Here is a 7,424-nt window from a genome sequence, read left to right on the forward strand (position 1 = left end):
AGCATCTTGTTTTTTATTGTGTTCTTCACAATAATTTCTGGGACTCTGATAGATCTCAAAGTATATAATCCCCAAGAGATGGCCTGGATAAAATTTATTCTGAACAGCATGACCAGCAAGGTTTTAAGATTTCCTAAATGCAGAAATATAGTCTGAATGCAAGAGTCTAATTTAACTGTCTGTGTTAAATATTTTGAGTCAGAATGTCTCAATTTAATATTCTACTGGGAAATTTATCTCTCAAAAGTCAATGAAGCTGGATTATAGCTGAAAAGATTTAACATTATATGATCATTTGAAGACCATGCAATTATATAAAAGTGCAAATCAGAACTAAGGCACCCTAATTTATATGAAATTTGATTTCAAGTCATTTTACCTAACAAAAAAAAGACTTGTAAATAATTCAAATAAATTTGAAATGAAAATTTCAAGCATGGAGAACAAGTTGCTGATTTATTTAGACATATGGCCATTATATTGTGTGCCCATGAGGCTGTATTTTTAAATAAAATTATCCATAGGTGTACCATATAATGATAACTCCTCAGTCTATTCATCCAAAGTGTACATATTATTAATTCAATGTGAGAGAGTAAGAAGTGTCTTTGGCAAATATAACTGAATCAGAAGGTCAATTCATTTTATTTTATTTTTTAAAGATTTATTTTTTATTTATCCCCCCCCATTTGTCTGCTCTCTGTCCATTCGCTGTGTGTTCTTCTGTGACCACTTCTATCCTTATTGGCGGCACCAGGAATCTGTGTTTCTTTGCATCATCTTGTGTGTCAGCTCTCATGTGTGCGGCGCCCTTCTTGGTCAGGCTGCACTTTCTTTCACGCTGGGCGGCTCTCCTTACGGGGCGCACTCCTTGCGCTTGGGGCTCCCCTACGCAGGGGACACCCCTGCGTGGCAGGGCACTCCTTGCGCCCATCAGCACTGCGCGTGGGCCAGTTCCACGGGTCAAGGAGGCCCGCAGTTTGAACCGTGGACCTCCCATGTGGTAGACGGACGCCCTAACCACTGGGCCAAGTCCGCTTCCCTCAATTCATTTTAAAGCATGAGTCGTAGTTTTAACTTTCATTAAAGCTATACATTTATTATCTTCTTTGAAAGAATTATAAATAGTTTCAGCATCTGTGACTTACTATCATGCATATAGTTAACAAATTCTAGATGAATTGTTAGATTTAAACAACTGAATTTATTTGCTTGAAAATGTGCTGACTTCCTCAGTCAAATGACACCACATCCAACTATGAGCAATAAGGATTAATAGGATAACACCTTGCACCATCTTTTTCTAGCTCTCTTTTCCCAACTACTTCCAAGTATCTTTTTTTTAAATTTTAAGTCAAGGGACATCATTAAAAGTAGGCTTAAAAGGCTCCAAGATCAATGATCACAGGTCTTTCTACCTATTTACAGAAAAGGAGGGATTAGAAGCAATTATTATGCATTTATCTCATTCTAGCCAGAAGCACTTCAGCAAAGGCAAAGCAGGAAAGCAGAGAATTCCAAAGCTTTCAAATGTGTATTTGAAGTAAAAATTCAAAGGTTATAATCCATCGTTTAAAGTGTGTAAGATTAAAAGGAATGAAATATACTGGTAACACTGAATGTCTTTTCAAATGATATTTTTCCTCAGCCTTCTGAAGTTTTCTCACCAATTGTCTTGGCATCATGCCCCCATTCTACTTTGTTTATTGAAAGCAGATTTTAGTAATGTGAATAATTTCAGAGAAAGAAAGAAGATATCCCCATCAATAAAAGTCAATCCAGTAACCCAGCACACAGTACATTTTCATGTGTCCTTGGGTATTGAATATGTATTTCTAGGGTTATAGAAAATCTGTATGTCCTGCTAAGGACATAAGGTGAGGGTTGCTTTGCTTGAGTAAAGATGCTATCATGGCATGTGTTGCTAGTTTGATTTGGAAAGGTCTTAAATTAAGCAAAATCAATTTTTACTTTAAGAATTTCAAATGACATATTAATGTTTAAATTAACAAATTTAACATTAATTTTATGTTTCAAAATTGTCAGCCAAGCTCGAACAGATATTTGTAAACCAATGTTCAGAATAGAATTTTTCACAATAGCTAAAAGGTAGAAACAATCCCAGTGTCCATCGACAGATGAAAAAATAAACAAAATGTGGTATACACACACAATGAAATATTATTCAGTCATAGAAAGGAATGACATTCTGATACATGCTACAACATGGATGAACCTGGAAGATATCATATTGGATGAAATAAGCCAGATACAAAAGGACAAATATTATAGGATCTCATTGATATGAAATAATTAGAATAAGCAAATTCACAGAAGCAAAAATTAGAATTTAGGTTACCAGGGGCAGGGGTAGGGGTAGGAGTGGAGAGTTAATGCTTAAATTGTACAGAGTTTCTATTTGGGGTGATGGAAAAGTTTTGGTAATGAATGGTGGTGTTGGTAGCACAACATTGTGACTGTAACGAATGTCACAGAATTGATACATGAAAGAGGTTAAAATGGGAAAATTTATGTTGTATAGGTTACCACATAAATTTTTTAAAAGTATTTTAAAAATTGTCAACCAATTTTAAAACATGGAACTTTCCATTTAAGAGAAATTTTAGCCTTAACCATCTAGAGGTGTTTTCTCCGCATATCTGTACGTGTGTGAAGTCATATGTGTGAGCATATATATGCATTCTTGTATTGGAAGCTTCATTTCAAGAAAGCTTAGCATAGGCAAATGGTGGCTTTTTCTCACAGTGGTCTGCAGATGACCCTGCAGGTGCTGCCAATAATGCCAGTGGCTCAGGTGATTCCAGAGGAAAGAAAAGGAAAAAAAAAAAAAAAAAAGAAAGAAAGAAAGCTTAGCATAAAAAGATTAATCTATAAAGGAATGGATGTGGTTCAAGCTGTTGAGCACCCACCTCCCACATGGGAGGTCCCAGGTTAGGTCCCCAGTGCCTCCTAAAAACAAAAACAAACAACAAGCAAAAACAAATGAAAAAACCAACTCAGGGGAGCCAATGTGGCTCAATGGTTAAGCACCAGCTTTCCACATATGAGGTCCTGGGTTTAATCCCAGCCCCTAGTACCTAAAAAAAAAAAAAAATTCTATAAAACACAATATTACAGGCAATTGTTCATACTGCTACAGGGCTGCCTTTTAAAAAAAAACTTTGTATTTTGCAATACAATCAAACGTATAGGACAGCTGCAAAAATAATACAAACCCCAAACAGAATTCCAACATACCCCATGCCACCAGGTACCCTGATTAACCAATTCTGACATTTTGCCACATCTGTCATATCGTTCTGTTTAACTGTCTATCTGTTCATTTTCTGAACACTTGAGTATAGGTTGTATACCTCATGCTCTTTGAACATTTAATACTGCCATGTGTATTTCCTAAGAACAAGACTATTCACTTGTGTAACCACCTTAAATGCAGTTATCAAGTTCAAGAGATTTAACATTGATATAAAGCTTACAGTCTATACTACAATATTTAATGTGTCCTAATAATACCTCTTTGAGCATTTTCTCCTCCCCTGCTATATCCCATCCAGTATCATATGTTGCATTTAATTGTCATTATCTCTTTAGTCATTCTTTTTTTAAAATTGTGGCCGCATAGACTCGATACACATTTTCCCATCTCAACCACTCCCAAGCATACCATTCAATAGGGTTAATCACTGTCACAATATTGTGGCACCTTTACCACCTTCCATTACTAGAACTTTCCCATCTCCCCAAACAGAAACTCTAAATGCATCATGAACTAACTACCCATGCGCCTGCTCCCCACCCCTAGCATCCTGTACTGTCCCTATAAGCTTTCCTATTCTCTGATATTTCTTTGTAGTTATCACAGGGCTTAAATTTAACATCCTAAATCTATAACAATCTCATTTGCTTTGGTACCAACTTAATTTCAAGAGTACAGTATATACAAACTATGTTTCAGTACCTTTCTATCCCCCGTCCTTTTTGTAGTTCTTTCACAGAGCTGCTTTTGGTTTTGAAATGAGTTGGTGAGTTTCTTTAAGTAGTAGTCTCACCGAATATTTTAAATTTTTTCTGTTAAAATGTTTTGACTCACAGTTACTTCTCAGTGAAACTATACCTGGCAAATATTAGTCTCAGTCATAGCTATTAATTGGCCCCTCTTCTGTATTATGAAGTGTTAAAATTCATTTATTTTACAGATTTTACAAATATTACCAACATACTTATCTATTAAACTCCAGAAAGGTAATTTAATTTGGTGTGGCAAATCTGCACATTATTACTGATTTTCAGATTTATCATCCTTTTTTGGTACAGGAACTAATTAATTTTTTCTTTAATTCAAGTTATGCTTTCAAATAGTTACAATGGGAAACTATACTTTCTGAAATACTGTTATCTGCTGGGAAAAATCTATATGGAAGAGAACAGATCTTTGGCTTCCATGTTACCATATACAAGGATCCATATCTTGATCCAGTTCTCCCAGTATTTGGGGAAATTAATATCCACTTTCATTTCAATAGTACATATATATAGAATCTCTCTGGAAAATGGGGATGGCATAAGGATTGCTTACAAAAGTGTAAGTTCTTTCTTAGAAAAACTCTTTATAATATTATGTTACCAATTCTGCTGAGGGGATATATTTAACCTATAGTACAGTAAATATAAATTAATGTATAAATCAGTATATGTATCAAAAATTTAAAAATTATTTCCTTTCATTTTCTAACTAAACTAAGCCACAGATAGCATAAAAAAGTTGGTAAACCTAGAATGCAAATCAGTCACAAATCATTGTAATAATTTCCAATCATTTGTTGTTATTTTTATAAGACATCCGCATGCTCTTGGCTGCAGGTTGGTAGTGAGTACCCCCCCTTTGAAGGCCATCAGCTCCTGTTTGGGGGTGTGGGTGCGGGGGCGGTGTTTTCCTGCAGTTGTGACTCTCAGTGAGTTCCTACTGGCCCATTGAAGGGTGGGAGAAGTAGAAGCTTCTCGGTACTGCTAACCTTTGGTGTTTGATCCATACCATCCCTTGTGGGCATCTTAATCCTACCCCCACTTTGTAAACAGGTATTTCATTAAACTCTCCTCAGTCCCTGAATTAGTCAGCTAAAGAGGTGCTGATACAAAATACCAGAAATCGGTTGGGTTTTATAAAGGGGATTTATTTGGGGTAGAAGCTCACAGTTACCAGGCCATAAAGAGTAAGTTACTTCCCTCATGAAAGTCTATTGCCACGTGTTGGGGCAAGATGCCTGCTGATGTCTGCCAAGAGTTCAGGCTTCTTGAGTTCCTCTCTTCCCGGGGCTCCATCTTTCTTCAGGCTCAGCTGCTGTGCTCTCTCCACAAGGCCCACTGTAGCCTATCAGGTGAATGGCTCTGTCTGTCTCCCTGAGGCTTCTGCCTTGTCTAAGGAGCTGTCTCTGTTCCTTTGTGTTCTTCTGTGTGTTCACTTCCCAGGGCTTAACTCCCAAAGTTCCAACTCTGTCCTTCACCATCTCCTTTCTCTGTGAGTTGGCGCCCATCAGGGGGTGGGGACTCAACACCCTGCTGACATGGCCCAATCAAAGTCCTAATCATAATCAATTAAACTGTCAGACCAGTTTACAAACAAAATCCAATAACTATTTTTGGAATTCCTAAACTAGCCAAACTTCTATGTCCCCATTTCTGAGTGGTCCCTTTACTTCCTGCTAGGACCCTCATTGCTACAACTTCACAATGATCTATGAGTCTTTGTATGCATATCTTTTCCTCACTTCAGTTATGCATCCCTTGAAGGATAGGGTGATAACATTCCATTGTGTTAAGGTAGGGTGATAACATTCCATTTGTGTTCCTCAACAACAATGAGGAAAATCCTACCTATATAGTCACTTATATAGTCAGAATAATAAAAGACATTATAAAATATATGCTGTAAACTGGGGAGTGCTGGGTCTGATGAGGTTCTAGAATAGGGAATAAGAGCATATTGTTGTAGGGATGTTTAACAAAGGCCTCTCCTCCTCATAACTCTTTTGAGGAGTCTCAAACCAGAGAAGGAGTCAGCAAATATGTAAAGGGAATTGAGAGCCTCCTGGGAGGCCATCTTGGAACATCATCCCAGTACTGAGATGACCTAACACCAGGTGAGCAGAATGAACATGAGGCCAATGCCCTATGCCTGTGTCTGGCCCACCCCACCCCACCATGTAGAAGCTCATGCTACCAGAAGGGGCAATCGGACTAGTGACACAGGCTTAGTCCCACAGAACCTAGGTTTCCTGAGGGGCTACTAGTTATGCACCCAGTAGGTGGCTGAAGCTAGAAACTCCTCCTTCCCAGCCTCTCCAGGACGGAGGCATACTGGAGTGGGGACCACGGGTAAAGACGTTATATTCTGATCTGTATTTTGGAATCCTGGACCTGAGCGAGTCTAAGAAAGGAGACCTCGTCTTCCTTACCTCTGCAGTTACAGAAGGGGAGGATGCTGCTGCTCAGCCAGACAAATGGCAGCCTGCTTTTCCACAGAACATCCTTAATCCTTAGGTCAGAGATCTATGGGACAATGGGATTTCCATGTGGCACAAATAGCAACAAAGATCAAGGATGGCAGCAGAGGGCTGATGGGATTTTCTACTGATCTCATGGCTACTTGACTCCACGGATGGAGTAAACCTCTAAGGTTGTTGAACTTAACATGGGAAAGAGACTCCCAAGGGGAAAGAACATTCTTCGTATTCTGAGAGGGATGCTTGAGTGACTCAATATGAATATTTAAAAGATTTTATTTTTGCATATGTCATGCTGGTCAAGCAGGGCATATGGTCACACTTTAGTGGCTCCCTCTTTTCCTCAGGACAAAACCCAGACTTCTTGCTGTGGCCTTCAGGGTGCTTAGGACTCAAGCCCTGTTCTTTCATCTTACCTCAGTCTCACCCCTCCCCATCCTGTGCCCTAATGCTGCATTCCTGTTGGACGATTGCTGTTTCCTTAAAGGCTGCGCTCTATCCCTCTCTGGCAGGCCTTTGACTTTGCTGAGCCCCTGCCTGGATTCTGTCCATTCCCACTCCCCACCACAGCTCCACCCATCTCACTAACTCCTTGCTCTGCCCCAGACCTCACGTCCAACCTTAGGCCCCTCCTTGCAAAGCCCATTCTGATGTGCAGATTCCCACAAAGGTGTCCTGATGAGCTGCCTGCCCAGCAGTCTCATCCGCTGCCACGGCATACATGATTTTGGATTTGAGTGGCCTGTTTTCTTGCTTTTATCACTAAAGTGAGGACAGAAGCTGGATCTTGCTTGTTATGCATTACTCCCCAGCCTCTAGAGCATTGGTCTATAATTGAAATAAAATAATAATTGGTTCATTAAATAAATAGGAAAAAGGTCAGTTATCTAAAGGAAAAGAGTT

The 7,424-nt window shown here is 39.0% G+C and overlaps 1 non-coding gene across 1 annotated transcript; it reads left to right on the forward strand.

Annotated features, from left to right (window-relative positions):
• The first annotated feature begins 2,741 nt into the window (after positions 1–2,741).
• On the forward strand, positions 2,742–2,828 carry LOC131280534 (small nucleolar RNA SNORD35). Its single transcript, XR_009188139.1, has one exon. It is a non-coding gene; the product is annotated as a small nucleolar RNA SNORD35 (small nucleolar RNA).
• The last annotated feature ends 4,596 nt before the right edge of the window (positions 2,829–7,424 follow it).

The sequence above is a fragment of the Dasypus novemcinctus genome, chromosome 11 (assembly GCF_030445035.2).
Source record: "Dasypus novemcinctus isolate mDasNov1 chromosome 11, mDasNov1.1.hap2, whole genome shotgun sequence".
NCBI lineage: Eukaryota > Metazoa > Chordata > Mammalia > Cingulata > Dasypodidae > Dasypus > Dasypus novemcinctus.